A 21,115-nucleotide genomic window follows, 5' to 3' on the forward strand; every position below is an offset into this window, starting at 1 on the left:
TCGCAGTGTTTCACCAGTAGGCGTTGGACGGCGAGGAAATCTGCGACCAAATTCACGTTGTCCCAAAGTCACCGACCGATTATTGGTCAAATAAAAAGTCAACAATATTCCGCGTTCTGGAGCAGTGTAGCGTAACATTGTTTATTAACGTGTATTTCGCATGTGTTTACTACACAAATGTCAAAACAGAACTGACATTAGGGGCCAATCGCAAAATTTATAGCATTTTCTGATAGGAGGATTACCCCACCTGTTATATCTGTTGATTTGTTATTGTGTTGCTCCCACCTCTCTCATACGTCGGTATTTGCTAGTACGAGTATACTCGTAGTTGAAAATGTGTGTCAGAAAATATTGGCCCATATCTCTTCATAGATTTGCCAAGGGTACAACCCAATTATACAGCATCCCTTTATTCAGATGCCGCTTATAATACTGATTTTATTGAAGCTCGACTATTTTTGAACTGTAGTAAGAAATATCTATTAAAGTATAGAGCTTTTTAATAAGAGGTGTTATTTTGATATTCAAAGAAAAATTATATTTTTTAGCATAAATGATCGGATGTTGCATTATAAAGAGGAAATTATGCCATTAATAGTGGAAAATAACATTAGACAAATGACCACCACGTCCACGCTTACAAGACAATATCCTTTTCATAAAATTTTGCATAACCGTCCTCGATAGCCTCACAAATTCCATCTTTGAGATCTTGAATTGGCTGTTGGCGTAGACCTTCTCTTTCACGTGGCCCCAAAGAAAAAAGTCACAAGGTGTTAAATCACAAGATCTCGATGGCCAATTGTGATCACTTCTTCGAGAGATAACACGGTCCGGAAACTTTTCCCGTTAAAGATCAATGGTTTCGTTGCTTGTGTCGCACGTAGTGCCGTCTTGTTGAAAATAAACGTTGACCAGATCAATACCATCCAATTTCGGCCATAAAAAATCGTTCATCATCTCTCGATAGCGCAATCCATTCACCAATAACACATGTTATTAGAAAACCCTTTATAACGTTCTAAAAAGGGTAATAAAGTTGCAATTTTGTTTTAGTCAGAAGTTACAATGAGAAATAAAGGGTGATTAGAATGAAGGAACTTTTTTCAATAGGGTTTGTTTGACAGATTATGCGTGAGTACTATAAAACTAAATACATTTTTTTTTTTTCAATGTTCATTGACCTTTCATCATGGAAAGACTTACGCCTCAATAAAATTTACAAATCGTACAATTGTATTACGGAAATCGACGATCTATGAAAAAAGTTCATTGTGCGCTCAGCCGAGCTTATGGTGTACCTAACCGTCCTACCGAGCGCTTTATTCGGCAAACCATTGGCAAACTTTTACATTATTGGATGATACTCGGCCGATTAGACTACGTACAACCCGAAGTGAAGAAAATATTGCGGCTGTAAATGAGAGTTTTCGTATCAAATACAGCTAGTCCAAGATTTGAAGCCAGCGGATCTTCCAAAGAGTCATAACTTCAGTTCTTGAGCACTTGGAAAACTCGTAAAGATCCGCATTCTGGGATCCGAGTTTTGCTCAGCGATGGGCCTCATCGGCTACGTCAGATCCATTACATCCATTGAAAACAATCGTTGATGTGGCTCATGGGCTAGAGGAATCATCGGCCCATATTTCTTCAAAGATGAGGCTGGCGCCAATGTAACAGTAAATGGCGAACGCTATCGCGCTATGATAAACGACTTTTTGATGCCGAAAATGTAAGCCCGCGGTCTCCGCAACATTTAGTTGCAACAAGACGGCACTACTACGGCCACACAGGCCTTGAAACAATGGAATTACTCGTAGTCGTTTCGGTCCGCAATTTATCTGAGGACCCGATGTGCCTGTCTTTCTTGGAGGAGGCGGATAGTACTTTCCCTGTGGGTGTCCTGCCTTTGCTAGAGCAAGGCTACGAGTTTTGTGTTCCGATGTTGTGGGAATGAGTAATATTCGTTCTCAAAAACTGGGGGATATTTACAGATTTGCCAAAGAATCTGGAAAATTCTCACAGGACTAACTATCTTTATTTCTGTCTCTATTCTTTCCTATCTCTTTCTCTGATACTTTTCTCCTTCCCTCCTTGACTATCTACCCTCTTTCCAGAGCTCTAAATACAATGCACTTTTTAGCCTGAGTGTTCTAGGAGCCACCAAATCTCTTGGTGCGCCTTGGCTCGACCTATTCAAATTTCAATTTCAATATGTTTCGAATCCGTAAGGTGTGAATGACCAAGCGATAACTATTTATGATTGCGTTAACCATTTCGTGGTGCTACTGCGTTGTTTCCGCAGGTGGGTGCCATTACCTTAGGCGTATCCACACAGTGAAACTAAAGATGCCTGAATCATGGCCTTGCGAAAGCAGAATAACGAATGAAAGTAGTTTCAAATCCCACTACAGCCGAAAGTTGGGGCTACTTTTGATACACACGTGAGCGTAAGGATCTGACGATTTTACAAGATGATGTACTTGACCAAGCACTTGCTGAGTTGGCTTGAAGCCCGGCAATAACAGCCCTCAGGCAATCATGCGAACAGCAATCCGCACTTTGCACGCGAAAACCTCCTCTTGAGTGCTCTGTAGAGCCCGCGCATTAGCGAAACCGTTTCCCGCAATGACAGGCAAGTTTGTCAAGAAAGTTAGGCAGTTCCCGACTAGGCTCGATGTCACGATCAGCGAGCCAAAGTCGTCAAACCCAATCAAGCCATAAATATATCTCACCATCTGCTTTATTAAAAATTAATAGGATTAAATAATAAACAAATGGAAATTGATTGCTTAACGCTTTTCATCAACCATCCTCAGATAAATTAAAACAAAAAATATTAAACAATTAATTCCAAAATTTATATTATTTAATTACCCATAAAACTGGTAGTACGAGTTTGCACTTAAAGCCATTTGGGGTACCAGATACTGGTACCAATACCAGATATTTACTTTTATTTTTTTATTGAATAATTTTTAAGCTTTCACTCGCATGGTCAAACACACAAAAAAAAGATCTATTGCAGCCGTATGCAATTATGTTAAAAGCCACCAACTCACAGACATACACATGCACATGCAAACATTCCCGTACACTCTCACTTTAACTCTTTTCGCGCCAACATCAAACTCCAGCCACAAAGCGAACGGCGGGCATTCAACCGACAGCCAAATTGTCCTTGCACACAGACGCACACGCATACGACAACTTCATATTGATAAGCGCATGGATGGAGGCAAGTTAGCGGTAGATTGAGATGGTGGGCGCGTCAGGCGTATTTATATACTTTCAAGGCCTGATGAGGGTCAATTGTCCACTAATGGATGTCAAGGCAAGAGCAGTAGTGCACAAAGCCAAATAAAAAAGGTGAGTTTGCGTAAGGATGCGAGAGTGGGAGTGTAAGTGCGTTGGCTAGTGTTTGTTTAGGGTATTGAGTGGACGTTGCGTTATTGTTCTCTTTGTGCATGAAGCTGCGTTTGCAGTAGAGCAAATTAATTCTCTGTGTGATTTTAATATTTATATGTGTGTATGTGTGTGAGCTAAGTTAAGCACAGTTAGCACGCAAGCTCTTGTTTATAAGATAGTTGTTGTCAAGAGCGCTTGCCTGAATACTCATATGTACAATTTAAAATCTATGTATGTATGTGCAACAAATGCTTTCTGATATATTTACCAACGCGCAGCTCCTCGTTACACCACACAAATTGTTTTGTTTATCAGCGTTTGCTTTGAGGCGAAATAACTGAAGAGGAAAACGGAAACAAGCGAGCACACATACACACATACATACACAGTATGTTCAATAAATAACATAACTTTTCAGATGTAGAATAAAACACGTCTCGTACTGTGTTTGAAAGTTATTTTTTATTCAAAATAATCTCCATTTAACGCGATACAACGTTCAGAACGATCAACCAATTTCTGCATGGACTTTTTTATGTCATCTAAGGGAGTGTTCTTTAACACATGTGTCACGGCTGCTTGAATGGCTGGAATATCATCATAAAACGCACCTTTCATGGCAGTTTTAGGGAACAGAAAATAGTCGCATGGTGATAGATCAGGAGAATACGCAGGATGGTCGATGACACAAATATGTTTTTGCATCAAAACTTCACGAACAGTTTTGGTTTTGTGAGGTGGTGCATTATCATGCAATAAAAACAGCTGTTTCCCCTCTGGATATTCAGGTCTTTCACGAACAATTCTTGACCACAAACGATGTAAAACTTGTAAATAGTATTCTCCATTAATAGTTTGACCTTCTGCAAAAAATTCCTTGTGTACAATACCCTTGGAATCGTAGAAGGTGATCAACATTGCTTTGATTCTTGACTTCTGAAAACGCAATTTCTTTGCTTTTGGCTCCCCTTTCGTCTTGCATTCTGCAGATTGCCGCTTAGTTTCAGGGTCATATTTGAAGCACCATGTTTCGTCACCAGTTATGATCGAATCAAGAAAATCTGGATCGTTTTCAGCTGTTGAAATGATGTCTTTACAATGCTCTACACGAGCGATTTTTTGATCTTCATTTAATTGGTGTGGAATAAAGCGTGCACAAACCTTTCTTTTACCTAAATCGTCAGTTAAAATTTTCCAAATAGTACCAGTAGATGAATTTAATTCTTCAGCCAACATTCTTACAGTGAAATTTCCGTCAACAGGAATGATTTCGCGGACTTTTTCCACCAATTCAGCGCGATTACTTGCTTCTGGACGACCAGGTCTTTCATCATCATTCAAATCTTCACGACCATTTTTAAATCGCTTAAGCCAATTATATACATTTGAACGAGCTAAACAATCATCACCATAAACTTTTTGCATCCATTCGTACGTCTCACTAAATGTTTTTCCAAGTTTAACACCGAATTTAACAGAGCAAATGTATTTTTACGACACAAGCACGAAACATACTGTCAATAAAAGGCGCGTAACTTTTTAACCTGTCAAACGGTTTACATGAAGTTGGCTGCGGTTGAAAGCTGACGCTTGTAAGTTTTCAATATGATCAAAGTTTAATGTATAGCTCTACGTGTTCCATGATTTAAATAAAAAGTTCTGTTATTTATTGAACATACTGTGTATGCATATATATATAATATTTATACTGTAACATGCAAGAAGCACCTACAAAATCTTACAGTCATACTACTTTTTTCGTTTTTTTCGGGATGACGCCCGTGAAGAGGAAACTCTCATGAGTACCGCAGCACCGGCATAGCAGTATGCATGACTTTTAGCCTCACAGCTTCACCGACGTACTAAACACCTCTCTCCGCTCTCCGCTATCTACCATTCTCCTCGCGGAACTATCCAAAAAGGTATTACCTTACGGGGCTGGTTAGCTCATAGGCTGCTAGCACCCGATTTTAGCATAAAATCTATAATATTTTCTCCGTTTAAGATGCTACAGGTTTCGGGAGCATATGGTGGGCATTGGAACAAAACGTGACCATTGTCTTCTTCCCTATCCGTGCAGCTTGGGCAGTTTGGGGAACAGTCATAGCCGAACCTATGGAGGTATTTTCGAATTACTCTGAAAGGAATTGGGTTAGGTGGAAGTTTGTGTCGCCATGGTTCCTTTCTAACAACATCGTAGGAATGAGTGTTAGCCCATGCGCCCACCTACCTTTCGGTGATCTGTTCCACCGGTCTGGCCGGTGGGCGATCGAACGACGCCTTGCTTTTTCCGTCGTGTTCCGGTAGAATTACAGGTATACACTCTATTATTTTCCAAAATATCTACGGGTACCTTGAGACCTGTCTAAACGAAGGAAGCATCGTCCGAAATTGTACGAAAGCCGCAGATAGTCTGCAAAGCGCTTAACCGATAAACTGCAGTTTTTTCTGTACCTATTTATGCTCAGTGCATCAGCCCAGATCGGTACGGCATACAAAAGCACCGAGCTGACTACCCTGCTATATAGTATTATTAATTTTCTGTGGTTGGGACCGCCGTTGTTTGGTATTATTCGCGACAGACAGGACTTCACACTCGATACCTTCTTCACAGCATATTCCAGTTGGAGTTGAAGTTTAAACGACTGTCAATCATCACTCCTAGGTATTTCATAGAGGGTTTTGAACTAATAGTTATAGTCCCAACATTTACATTTATAGTTTCTACTATCTTTATGCTGCTTATTAGGACTAGATCGGTCTTATGCTCAGCTAATTCCAACTTCATAGACCTTGGGTAAGCTTTGATCCTGCTTATTGATTCGCTGGCGATCCTTTCAATTTTGTGGATATGTTTTGCCACCATTACCATCGCGATGTTATTCGCGAATCCAATGAATTTATTCAGTCTTAGAAAGATACTACTGAACTGTTAGCACTATAGTGAATATGACACCACGATTATCTCGCGATTTTTCGCCTTCTCGTTTAAATGTGAATGAGAATGACAGTTCGAAGCTTCCGTGAATAGTCAAACATCGCATTTAAATAGGTAAATTCTCATGAAACTGTTGTTGTATCAAAGTGCTTCTACTTACGTTAAGAAACGAGTTACATTGATGGCCCAACAGAAAATGTTATGTTAACAGTGATAGCCCCATTACATATGTAAACCTTTTTACAAGCTACTTTTGGGCGCTACAGTCTCATATGTATAGAACAGAGGCCGACAAAGCCACAGTACCAGCAGAGAATGTTAATGCAATGAGAAGGTGCAAATGTTACTGTAAGCTTTTTTTAGTACAATTGAGATCTGAAAGATTTGTAATAAGGTCATTTAGCACACCGAGTTTATAGACACCTCACTGACTTTTGCCCACACAAAAATTAGAAACACCACACATCTTTCACCTCAACACACAACACATTTCTCACCTCGACATTAAACCAATTAAATTTGTACTATTTTCGTATTTTTGAAATAATAAGCGAATACGTAAAATTTATTACATAATTTTTTTTTTTCAATTACATTAAAAAAAAAAAACGATTTTAAAAAATAAAATTTATAAAAAAAGTTTGCACCGGGAATTGAACTCGAGTCTAACATGTGGCGAGGAAAAATAGGCGGTGCGTTTATTTCTTCGACTGCTTATTTTTTGACCATTTTGTTACTTTTGAAATGATAAGCGGATACATAAAATTTATTAAAAATTTTTTACGATTACATTAAAAAAAACACATTAAAAAAAAAAAAAAAAATTGGCGCCGAGAATTGATGCCGAGTCACATGGGGAGGATAAATACGCAGTGCGTTTATTTCTGCGCCTGCGTTGTGAACCAAGGTTTTGTGCATGCGCGCGACGCGAATTAATTTTAATAAAGTTCTGAAAGTAATTCAAGAAGTTTTTCATTACATATATTCATAAATGAACGTATACTCTATATGTACATAAATGATGGTATATGACAATATACATACATAATATGTATGTACATGTCAATAGGAGGTATTTGCATTAAGAAAAAAAAAAAAACGGTTTAAGATAAATCAACACTTACTATTTTATATTGTATGTCAATTTATAGTTTATGTATTCGACAGCATTTACATACATATGTAGGTATGTACATTTGTATATGAAAAACAATAATGCACAAGCGCAAGAACATCATCTTCCTTTCATACATATGTACATATGCATGTATGCCCAAATAACCTTGACTTATGTATGTACACAAGTCACAGCACATCACATTCTTACAAGACAAATACACATACGCACTAGCGAGTTTCTTCCTAACAAGTGCAAAAACAATTCTGCTCTATGTATGTATTATGTCCTAGCATATATACATACATATATACCTACTTGGGCGGCCGCCGTAGCCGAATGGGTTGGTGCGTGATCACCATTCGGAATTCACTGAGAGGTCGTTGGTTCGAATCTCGGTGAAAGCAAAATTAATAAAAACATTTTTCTAATAGCGGTCGCCCCTCGGCAGGCAATGGCAAACCTCCGAGTGTATTTCTGCCATGAAAAAGCTCCTCATAAAAATATCTGCCGTTCGGAGTCGGCTTGAAACTGTAGGTCCCTCCATTTGTGGAACAACACCAAGACGCACACCACAAATAGGAGGAGGAGCTCGGCCAAACACCTAACAGAAGTGTACGCGCCAATTATTTATTTTTTATTTTATATACCTACTTGCCTTCTAAACTTCCTACAAAATAATTGTATTCATATGTTACTACATCCATGCACGTTCATACATTCATGCATATGTATATGCGCGAGCACAGCGCTCCCTTCTTGCTTCCGTGTACTTTTGTCTTTCACCAGTCGATATTCCTAATATTGTACTTACAAAAACACGATATGTACTTTGATAGACGCAAAAGCAACAGCAAGCGCAACGCCATGGCCGCTTTGCCACCGCACATTCTAAAATGTTCTAGAACACAACAAAAACACATACCTCACATGCGCATGTCGCCCAAAGCTAAAATCTAAGCCTAGCGACTACAAAAACAAAATAAATTCGTAGACGCAGTCGCAGCGGCCATGATTCTATCAGCGACGGCGCTGAACAATTTAGAACAAAACAAAAAGTTCATTCATAAGTTAGAGCTCATATTTCAATTTCATTCATAAAACGAGCCGCCCATATGCCAATTTTCGCGACCATTCGAAAATAGTCAATATTGGAATATTTCGCGTGGAATTATTTGCCAATATTTGATAAATCTTAAATTTTTGTCATGTCGAGTGGCCGCGGCTCCGTATGTATGTATGCACCCTTATATGTATGTAAATATGTCTTCTAACTGTGCGACAGTCGCGAGTTAATGCGACTTCCAGCGAATCACACATTGCTGTCCGCAAAGCCGCAAGTATGTACCTTATGATCAGAAAGTACCGGGAATGTTTAAATTAAACAAAACAGAGTTAAATTTAAGGCAAATTTATATTATCTCCTTCAAAATATGACCCGTCTGAAGCTACACACATGTGCCAACGTTTAACCCAGTCCTCCAAACACCCCCGGCAGGCCGATTTGTATTCTCTTTGATCAGTGCGATGGCGCGTTATCATCATGCAAAATCTGAGAATTGTTTGCTCACATTTCCGGCGGTTTGCAACACACAGCATCTCTCTAAGATTTCAAAACGAATAAATAATATTCTCTATTGACTGTCTGGCCCGATGGAAGGTACTCATGGTGGACTATGCCTTGGCAATCGAAGGAAACAGTCAACATCACCTTCCCGGTTCTTTTTGCTCATAGGGTATACGTATCCCATGTGTCAAGTGTGCGCAGAAGCTTGTGTTCTGGGTTTGTTAGAATGGTGGTAGTTTGTACATATATTTAAACACATATGTGAGTATGCGCGTTAGGCTTCCTGGATGGATATTAGAATATTTTCTCATCAATATGTGTATGTAAGTAGTTCAGATTTGACTGAAGAAATTAAATATAGGAATGCATATTCATATGATTGACTTTATGGCTGTTTTACATATAAATCAATTCAAATGAATAATGTTATATAGAAAATAAATTTCTAAATAACTGGTATTAGAAAAACCTGAATACACTATTTTAAATCAATTTCAATTAAACCAAATATAAAAAATGAAATAAAAATATCGAATAAAAAACTGTGCACAGGATTTGAACCTGAGTCAAACATGAGACGATGTACTGCATATACGACACGTCTTTCACGATTGCGCTAATCTACAATTATTAATGATCTTTTCTAAATCACTCATTTATTCGATTCGCAGTTTTATATGTACATATTCTGCATTAGTTGAAAGTTTGTATGCGTAATTATATGCATATGCATCTGTGTATGCGCGTTTAGCTTTCTGGACGGATATTAGAATGATATTTTCTCATCAATATAATTTGGATTTGATGAAATAGATTATAGACATATGTACATATTTTCTGTTTTGATTGATTTATATAAAAATCAGGTCATATCCAGTATGAACTATTTTATACCGAAAAGAAATTTCCATTTATAAAATACGAAAAACAGTATTTTAAAGAAATTTTAATTAAAATAAACTCAAAAATTTTACCAAACTTTCCTGGTTTGAATTGTAAACAAAAAAATTTGCAAGAAAAAAAATATGACTTCAGGACTTGAACCTGAATTAAATACGTGCAAAAACACAAAACGAATAACTCCGACGACTTTAGCTTCTGCACCACAAACTAACTACCGCGCGGCCTTCTTAATCGCAAATTTATTCGCTTCGATTTCCTTAGTAGTGTGCCGAAAAATCTTATGAACGTCCTCAGTAGTATGGTAAACGCAGAAAATATCTGAATTCTTGGCCTAGCGTGGTAAGTAAATATAGAAACCCTCCACTCGCGTCACTCGCGTGGTAAATATCTGCAATTCCGACCTCTTCAGGAAAGTTGAATTTGAAATGACCTTATTATGAATCTATAAATTAGAACTCGAAAAAAGCTCTTTTAACATTTGCTCCTTCTCATTGCATTAACATTCTCTGGTACCAGCAGTACACTCAACACTTTTATTCTTACGCTCTTAAATGAGTTGTTGTTCTGACACGAACGAAGCAGCACGCGGGTAAGCGATGGTCTCTCCATCGCTCATTGTCTTCGTAGCGCGCAAGTTCTGCAATTGCTTGTAGACATTCAGATGACTGTTGGCAATGCCACGCTGACGCTTCACATTCACCAATTTATAATCCTCGGCTAATGGCAACCAGGTGGTATTGCTATCAGTAAAACCGGCCTTGTGTCCATCATTCCATTGGAAGGGTGTACGCGCTGGGTCACGACTGAGGCTTTCAAATTCTTCAATATTCGATTGGCAAGCTCGCGGATCAACGGTTTCCTCCCTCCTTCACCTTGATAAGTGACACTAACTCCGGGCAAAGTCTTTAATAAAACATTGATCAGGTCCATACGATCGACGCCTAGGCGTGTACCAATTCGACTCTGGTCATGATTTCCCAACTAAGTAAGATTATGAATTAACCCATTACTGCATAAAGTTTGTCCTTATACTTATAATGAATTTCTGTGAAAATTTCGGGTTATGGAGATCACATAAATCGAGTGGTGAAAGAAAAGTTACACAATTGTCTGTAGTCCGGCACCTCAAGCTATCTCATGAGAAATAAAAAAAACGAATGCTTCTAACAAAATTTATTTAAAATATTACTGAAAATGAAGAAATACAAGTAAATTAATTATATATAAAATATATTTAGGTATTGGGCTCTACATGATACTCCATGAAACACTTAGGATGGAGACCTACTTCACATTTTTGGCATTTGTATTTTGATTTTCCACCGCACTTATTTGCACAACGGCGTTCGGAATTTATTGGAACAATCCAATGGTTGAGGCAATCAAACCGTGTAGTGGACAATGGTGTAGCTGCTTTTCGTCCTTGATGTGGGGGTGTTCCGTGTGTCACAAGCAGAGTTCGAGCCACATGCCTCCTAAATGCAAACAAGGACTCAGGGTCCTTATTACAGCCAACTTTTTTCGCAAGTAGCCATCCATTTACAATTAAAACATCAACGAAATAGGCAAAAAATTGGCCACCACCATTTCCTTATCCGCATCCTTGTACGCAAATTTGCAATCTCCTGATCGCATTTATCCACTCCACCCATATACTTATTATAGTTAGATATTAAAGACGGTTGGGGGAGTGCAATTTTTGCTCTATTCACGTGTGACCACCGCGTGGCAGTTGTCATTGTCATGTTTTCGAAATTGGTTGCGACCGTAACTACATTGTTATCTTTCCAGCGACACACAAATACTTCGTCGGCCGTCTTAAAATCGGTGTAGCCTCGGTCTTCACTCTTAAACATTTTTACATCTTTTAGAGGACAATTTTCTGTGCGATTGGCTCGTAAAGTACCTGTTGCATAAAATCCTATTTCTCGGAGGTGCTTCAACAAACTTAAAGATGTAAAAAAATTATCGAAATACATTTTTGTGCCATTATTAGATGGTAACTTTGCAAGGTCTAAAAGGGTGAGGACTACATCTCCACTTAGCCCAAAGGTTTTTTTCTCAGCACTTTTTCCTGTATATAAACTAAAGGCAACCATATATCCAGTGCTTGCGCACAAAGCCCAATTTTTAAATCCAAACCTAATGGGCTTTCCCCTTATAAATTGTTTAGCGTAGTGCTTTCCGTAATATGGAATCATGCTTTAATCGACACTATAATGTTCGTCTATGCCGTAGTGCTTTTGGAAAGAATTCCCGAGACTATCTAGTAACGGGCGCAATTTATACAGTCTATCAGAAGATGCAGCTATTTGGCTATTATCATTGAGGTGCAAGTGTTGGAGTATTGATTCAAACCTGTTACACCTTATGTTTTCGGAAAGAAGTTTTGGAACATCGTTGTCTCTGGAAAAATAAAGTCGTTTATTTGGTAACTTAGCGTATCCTGAAAGTATCATTCCTCCCAAAATGACATAAATTTCATCTTCAGTAACCATCAGCTGTTTATTCTTCTGCCCAGCGTAAATATTACTTTGGTCAACAATTTCGCAATAACTTACGTCCTAAATGGTTAAAATTAGCATCGTGCTCTTCATCCGATTTATCACTGTCCTCATCTGTGGCTTGGCCTTCAAGTTCGATTGGTAGCCCTACGTAAATAATATTTTCATTGTTAATATTTCCAGCATCGCTCTCCAAAAGGCTCAAAATTTCATCTACAGTGAGTCTGGAAAACGCAAAAAACCAAACCACTTAGAGCCTGCTACGCATAAGGTTCGATATATCGGACGCCACAACTAAATACTACAGTAAATGTTTGATAATGAAGCAAACTTCACAATTGTTTATGTTTTGCTTACTAACACACTTATGCACTAATAAACACTTGTTACTAAAATTGTTTGCTAAAAATATACCAAAAAAATATAAAAAAATATTTTACCCTTTACGCGAAAAAGTCTGCTTGCAATCCGCCATACTGGAAAATTTAAAATAACGGGTACTCTTTGCGATGGGTTGACAAATGAAGGGTTGTCATTGTTGAAGAAATAGTTTTCTTTCGATTACAACCTTTAAACCACCTCCACATCACACTTGCTTGATACAAATTTAATTTAACTCATGTCGGATATATCGAACGTTATGCTGTAATGGGTTAAAACGTGTAGCTAGAAGAAAACTGATTTCTTATTTGTGTTACACACCACCCAATTTGCTACGCTCCCAGCGGGCATATTGTCCAACCAGTTGTGTATCTGCTGCTCGTAGTCGTAAGCGTTGGAATTTTTGTTCACATTGCTGAGTAACACGAAATTGAAAGGTATTTGTGTACCGTCGGTGGAGCCATTTCCATAATAGTGCATCAGCACGTCAAGTGGTGAATAGGCTTCTGTCATGAGAATATGTTCGTCTCCACCAAGCTCTTCATGCAATTCCTTCAATGCCTGGCGGAATTCATACACCACATCAAGTGTTTCCGGCTGGTCTCTTGTGTAGATATGTTGAAGGTAATCGTAGTCTGCTGGGTCAGCCACCGATGGGTTACTTGGTTCATCAGGCCAATTTCCCTCAGCATCGGCCGCTACTTCGTAGATGTGTGGTACAGAGTCAACGCGAAAACCAGCAACACCTTTGCGTACCCAGTAACGCAGCATATCCTGTTCGATTCATTGGAATTAATATTAGGCGCATATTTTAATCCACGATCTCTACAAATCTTCATAGCTTCGCGCACTTTTGGATTGTTGTAGTTGAGATCCGATTGTTTGACTGGTCATTTTCTTATGCTACACTGGATATACTTGCGCGCTCCTGTACCTCAAACGTTAAACTCGTTTTTCTCAAAACTACTTTTTCCGGCACGGTCTGCATGATAACTCATACAGTTTTTAATATTTTTTGAAGCGGTTTTTTTTTTAATATTCGAAAGTGTTTTCTCTATAGATTTGACATTTGATATTTTTATTAAAAAAACTTATAAACATAATTAAAGTGTGATATTTATGGCGTAAAATGCATACTTTTCTTAAATGCCGTAAATTGCAAAATTTTTCTAAATTCAAAAATCCGACTCAACTTCATTTTACAAGAACTGTTTTACTTTTTACAGATCCATCAACATTTCAAGGAGAAATGATGCAGGCCGTGGAGCAACTTTTTTTTCATTACACTTTGGGCCACGTGATTTTTTATATCCTAATTTTTGTAAAGAAAAATTAAAATAAATATTTTTATAGAGTTTAAGTACTAATAGACAATGTATAAAATTTTTTTATGGTTATTTCTATTATTATCCCTTCTAAAAACAGTTTTTCTCTTAGGGCATTTTTGGCGCTGCTGGGCGTATGTAACTCCTTAATAAAATTTGTTTATCAATTATAACCTTAAATGTTACGATGAGTTACTTGGTTCGTCAGGCCAATTTCCCTCAGCATCGGCCGCTACTTCGCTACCCTTTTATATTTCGGGGTTTGGCAACCCTGGTGTTACAATCTGGCAACTGACAGCTGTCTCGCAAAGTTTGAAATTTTTCCAAAAATGGAATTAAATCGTGAACATTTTCGTGCGATTATTTTTTACAACTTTCGACGTTGATTAACTCAGCAACATTGCATGGATGAACTTAATTAATTTTTTGGCGATGAAGCTCCATCAAGGACCAGTGTTTATCGATGGTATGGTGAATTCAATCGTGGTCGTAGTTCACTCCAAGACGAATTTCGTGAAGGTCGTCCAAAATCAGTTGATGTTCCGAAAACCCTTGATGCTGTGCGCGAACTGATTTTGCAAGATCGTCATGTGATCTATCGTGAGATTGAGACAATCTTAGGCATTATTGGGACCAGCATACATTCAATATTGCATAAACATTTGGCTGTCAAAAAAATTTGTTCGCGTTGTATCCCACACAATTTGTCAATCGCTCAAAAAAAGACTCGTGTCGATTGCTCGAAGGAAATGCTCAAAAAATACGATCGCGGGGCTTCGAAACACGTCTATGACATCGTGACAGGTGATGAATCATGGACTTACGCGTATGAGCCCGAAAGTAAACAGCAGTCGACTGTATGCGTGTTTCAAGATGAGCCAAATCCAACAAAAGTTGTTCGCGCACGAAGCACTTCCAAGCAAATGTTCGCCTGTCTTTTCGGAAAAACTGGACATGTCGCAACCGTACCACTAGAACAACGCAGAACAGTAAATTCTGAGTGGTACGAGTGCACAACCATTTGTTTGCCAGTTGCCTTCCAAGAAATTAGGAAAACCAATCGCCAAAGACGGATCACTCTTCACCAGGGCAATGCGAGCTTTCACACATCGGCTCAAACAACTGCATTTTTGAGCACCCAAAACATCGAATTAATGGGTCATCCGCCGTATAGTCCTGACTTGGCACCGACTGATTTCTTTTTATTCCCGTACGTAAAAAACAAACTGAGAGATCAACGTTTTTCGACACCTGAAGAAGCGGTTGCGGCATTCAGAATGCATGTTTTGGAGGTACCTCATTCAGAGTGGCAAAAGTGCTTCGACAATTGGTTCAAACGCATGCAAAAGTGTATAGAGCTTCATGGAGAATATTTTGAAAAACAATAAAGTGATTTTCGATGATTACAATTTGTTTTTGTTCTCTAATCCCGAAATATAAAAGGCACCCCTCGTATGTATCACTGCTCTTTGAACGGCACTTAATTCTAAACAGTTTTATACCGATGAGCAAACTTCAATACGACCGCAAAGGGCAAAATTTTTTTTCGAAGTGATGCCAAGAGTGTAAAAAGGACACAATATTGTTGTTATTGCTTTGTGTAGTAAAATATTATTTTTCAATTTCACAATGAAGTGGAAAGTCAATTTTTCTAATAAAGTGAAAATCATTGAATCTTATTAGAAATCTAGCATAATCACGAGTAACATGTCTAGCGCATAGTGGAATATGCCAAAGTACGAGAGCACCGGCTTTGAAAAACGTAACCATTTTCTGTCCTCTGTAAGAGGGGTATAATTCCTCTTCGAAAATCTGAGAGAGGTTTTTCCTTTATTCCCTTAATTTTCTTTGCCTAATTTTGCTGAATGCATAAGTCATCCACCTCTTCCAAAAAACTAGACAGAATTTCCTATTGCCGCGTATCCTGGCTACGCAAAAAAATTTTAAGCTTTCTGTCTAATCTATACTTCCCTAATATACTCGTAGCTAATGAAATTAAGCTTTTATTCGCATAGCTCGTAGACGTAGGCGTGTCTATCTTAGTGCCCAAGTGTGTCGGCATTCAGCTGCTTGGGTATGCTAGCCGAGCCTAAGCAAATGCTGCACTTGTACGATATCGTGTAATCCTGCTTGTTCTGTGACCAAGTTCAATTTGCTTCGATTTCACTAATATGCATATTTGTGGCAAGTCACAAATACCGACATATATGTATGTAAATAGGTATGTACATATGTAGACCATGAGCAGTACACAAATCCCTGACGAGGATACAGCCCAAACCTTATGCTTTGAATAATGCAAAGAGTAAGGTTCGAATATTTTCTGCATTGGACATAGAGGCAGTGCAAGCAAATACATAATTGTGTGGGTGGGCTCGCTTTTGTTCGATTTGCTTATATGTATGCATGTGGATATGCATTTATGTGCTTGCACGTGAGTAGTTAAGCAAAGTGACGGCATACCACTCAATCGGGCAGCTCTATGAAGTGATTGCAATGAATTTTCAATTCACCCACCTATACTGATGCACAAATGCGATGGCTTCCTCTACAGCATATTTTGTGTCCGCACATAAAAGGGAAATTGTAAAACAACAAAATAGCAGTATTGAGCGCAATACAGAAACCTTTACAAAGGATAATAATTGAACAATGAAGTTGAAGCATTGAGTTGAGTACCTGGATGTGGTTAATATAAAAGCATACATATAATCGTATTTACATATACATACACAAGTCTATTAACAATTTAGGCGGCATGCTTGAATGAATATATGTATGTATGCGCTTGTAGTTCCAGGCATATACATGCAAGTGCATAAGCCTAAGGATATTTAAATGTAGTAAAAATCGTTTATTTAAGAGAGGTAAGAGCCCGCATATTTTACTTCGCATTGTCGCCCATAAAATATCAATAACAATGACGACGAAACAAAGCCGACAAAAATAACAATAACACTTTTGGACTACAAGCGAAATGAAGTGCGCTCAGCAGTGGTAGCATTGCTGTACTTGCAGCAAACGCCTTCACCACCTTCTGCGCCCCATGAACGAGCAAACACAAACACATACAAGCAGCGCTTGTTTTGATCGATATCGAAAATATCCCGCAATGCATTTCGCTATACCGCTAACAATTTTCGTGCACTCAACTATACCTATTTGAGCACTTACTCAAATACATATAAGTGCCCAGCAGAAAAGTCCACTAGCACCCAGTAGGTGCCCTCCTATAGTGTTTCCACACAAGTTGGGGCCTTCACATATACTTTTACACACATATGTATGCACCGCTCAGATCCAGCACAGCTGGGAGCAAAGCAACCGTACGTGGCAGGAGGAGTGGAGAAACTCTATGAACGGACGATGGATGTATCGATTGATTCCGAATATCTCCAAATGGATAAATTTTTTTTTCCATTTTTCTTTATTTATTGAATCTTTTTTGTATAAGAAACTAACAATAAGTTTACAAATCATATATACTAGAGTAATATGTTTCCTTGCCAGTGCTAAGAAACGAATTATTTGCTCAAATGAATATATGTATATATACATATATGATTAAATCGGTTGTGAATCCCCAATTCTTCATAGTTGGTAGCTGGAAAGGACGGGTTTCCAGTCTCCGATTCTTCGTAGCTGGGAGCCGGAAAGGCCCAGTTTCCAGTCTCCCTTAAAGCTTCCGTTCCGATTATGAAAATGTTGTTGTTTTTTGTTTTTTTTTTCGAATGTGATAGATGTGGTTGGAGGAAGTTGTGGACGGACTCTCGTGTGAGATGAGATAATTAAGATAGTGCAGACTTGAAGATGTCTCTTTTTTTCAATCCTGTGTGACCTTCATCTAAAAGTAGATTTCGCGCTAGTTTATTGGGATGGTCTTCTAGCTTTTGTAGGTATTTTTTGCTCAACCGTACTATTTCATCGGCTATACGAGGTATACAAATATCTCTGTGAATGTTAGCGTTCTTTATATACCATGGAGCTCCCGTGATTATTCGCAAGGTTTTAGATTGCACTCTCTGAAGTTTTTCGATATTTGAGGGCGTAGCCGTTCCCCACATTTCTATACCATATGTCCATATTGGTTTTAGCATGGCTTTATATAGTAGCACTTTGTACTCTAGAGGTAATGCTGATTTAGAATTAAGCATCCAATATAGGCTTTTCGTTTTAAGTTGATATTCGACACTTTCGTTTCAATATGATTCCGCCATGTGAGTCTTCTATCTAAGTGAATTCCAAGATATTTTATTTCGTTTTGCTGTGGTATATTCTGACCATTTATTGTAACTGCAGGGCAAGTTTCTTTTCTTAGAGTAAAAGTAATATGCACGCATTTGGTTTCATTAACCTTTATTCTCCAGTTTTTAAGCCATACTTCTGTTTCAAGTATATGCCTTTGTCATATAGACGTTGCTACTTTTGGGTCTGTGTGAGTGCAAAGTATTGCAGTATCATCGGCAAATGTTGATGTCATTGTTTGGCTCGTCGTTGGCACATCAGATGTGTACTTCTGCTCAAATATGAACGAGACGGTATCAATAAAACGGTCCGCGGAAGACATATGGCAAAAATAAATTTTTGTTTTTCTGGTAGGACTGTTATAAGCTTACATGGCAAATTTCAGCGTGATATGTCACATAGTTTGTTTTCTGTGCTACTGTAAACAAGTCAAGCTCGAGTGTGTTCTTCGAATTTAACGATGGAAATTCAAGTTGAACAAAGAATTTGTTTGAAATTTTGTTATTCCAACAAAATTTCGGCTTCAGACGCCTTAAAAATGTGGCAGACAACCTATGGGGACTCTGCTCTATCGCGTGCACGTGTTTTCCAGTGGTACAAATCGTTCAAAGAGGGCCGTACATCGGTTGAAAACTTGCCTCATGAACGTCGTCCAGCAACATCAGTAAACGACGAAAACATCGGAAAAGTAAAGGAAATTGTGCTTGAAAAGCGCACAAATCGCAAAATCGGTTAACGCTGAATATTATTTAGACGTTTTAAAGCGTTTGCGCGAGAACATTCGTCTTAAAAGGAAGGAATTGTGGGACAACAAGTCATGGTTCTTGCATCACGATAATGCACCAGCTCATACATCACGTCTTGTTCGCGATTATTTGAACAAAAATAATGTTAATATCGTTCCGCAAGCACCGTATTCGCCTGATATGGCTCCATGTGACTTTTTCCTGGGGCCGAATCGTAACAGTCGTGAACGAGCAATTCGTCACGTAAAAGAACGCAAATCGGATTATAGCTATCGTGAACGTGTCATCGCTATCGTTATTCGGTATGATGACAAACGTCATCGAGTAATCGAACAACTCGTTCGTTCGAATTATCATTCGATCGGTTATTTATAAACGTAATTGCGCAGAATTTCAAAGCATTAACGAAAAATGTAAGAATAACTAAAATATATGTAAATTGCGTAACTTTAAATGAAGTTTTATAATTTCAGGACAAACTGTAATAAATTAAACAGCAAGCAGAAGGATATAATGGCTCATTTCATGAGTGAGCACACAGATTTGACCAAAAATTCCTTGCCGAATTGTGCACAAGGAAGGTCGACTGCCAACCGACTTTGGGAAGAGCTCAGCAAGCAGTTAAATGCGTAAGGACCGCCAATAAAAAATGCGAAGTTGTGGAAAAAAGTTAGTACATATATTATAATCATGTTATCAAAATGAAACTTATTAGTTTCTTTCTAGGTGTACGCAGATCAGAAGTATAATGCGAAAAGAAAGTTGTCCTTCAACAAAAGTTCAAAAAGGCAGACAGGCGGAGGACCTTACCAGCAGAGGGCTTTAACTCCAGCTGAGGAGCTAATAGTTGAAGCTGCTGGTCTTGAAGCATCTGTTTCAGGAAACCGCATGGTGCAAACATACGGTAGTTCACAACCTGCACCAGTCGCAGTTGCTTCAAGACCAGCATCAAGTGCTTCGGCCTCAAGCAGGAGTGTTCCAAGTCGTTCCTCCTCCAACAGCCCTGCTTCCTGTACGCCTTCTCGTCTAGTCGTTCCAACTCCACGAAGAAGAACAACAAATAAAGCTTCGCTGCTGGAAGAAAATATTAAATTGACAGCAGATCACCATAAAGCTATGGGGCAGAAAATAGATAGGCTTCTTCAAATTAAGGAGAGGCAATTAGAGATTGACGAGAGGCAGTTTGAAATAAGTGAACGACAGCTAGCTGTCTCTAGCAGGATTTTGGCGATGAAGGAGGAGAAGCACCGAGCTATAATAGCTGTAAAAGAAATTGACTTAAAAATAAAGAGTATTGAATTAAACCAATTGAAGGTCAATCAAAAAGAAAAAAAATAGTGTCCCTCCTTCTGAATTAAAATCCATTATATTCCAAATTTTTATTCAAGTTTTATATAAATAAGTATGTATGTAATTGAAGTTTTATTTAAGTTTTTGTAAGTCTGTATATATTTAAGTTTTATTTAAGGTTTTTGTAAATATGTATATATGCATTTGAATATTTATTTCAGTTCTTTTTAAATAACTATACCTGAAGTTTTGTTCAAGTTTAAATTAACTAAATTTTACGTTTTTAAATGGAGTAAAAAACAGCATTAAATGAAATTGATTTTGAATAAGTATCCATTAGTGTTTCGAGTTATTTTATTTTATTTAGGTCGGTTAGCATTATACTTCAAAAGCATAATAGTACAATATGAAAACAAGATGGTTATGTCGAGTTCATCAACGAGATTTTAATTTGATCTCTGATTGTTTGGCCGATTCTAGTATACTGGCCTTCTCCAGACACTACGTCAGATACGGTTTGACTCTCTGAATTTGTTGCTGTAAAGCTCACATTAAATTGTATACAAATGTTGTGAAGCGCTGCACACACATTCGCAAACCTAGCCACTTTTATAGGATCATATCTTCCTCTTTTGTTGTATTCTAGGATTCTCCACCGACCTTTCAGTACACCATTAGTTCGTTCAAT

At 38.2% G+C, this 21,115-nt stretch overlaps 1 pseudogene; it reads right to left on the reverse strand.

Annotated features, from left to right (window-relative positions):
- Positions 1–10,483: 10,483 nt before the first annotated feature.
- Positions 10,484–20,086, reverse strand: LOC129238345 (maltase A3-like; annotated as a pseudogene).
- Positions 20,087–21,115: the final 1,029 nt, after the last annotated feature.

The sequence above is a fragment of the Anastrepha obliqua genome, chromosome 2, assembly GCF_027943255.1.
Source record: "Anastrepha obliqua isolate idAnaObli1 chromosome 2, idAnaObli1_1.0, whole genome shotgun sequence".
Lineage (NCBI taxonomy): Eukaryota > Metazoa > Arthropoda > Insecta > Diptera > Tephritidae > Anastrepha > Anastrepha obliqua.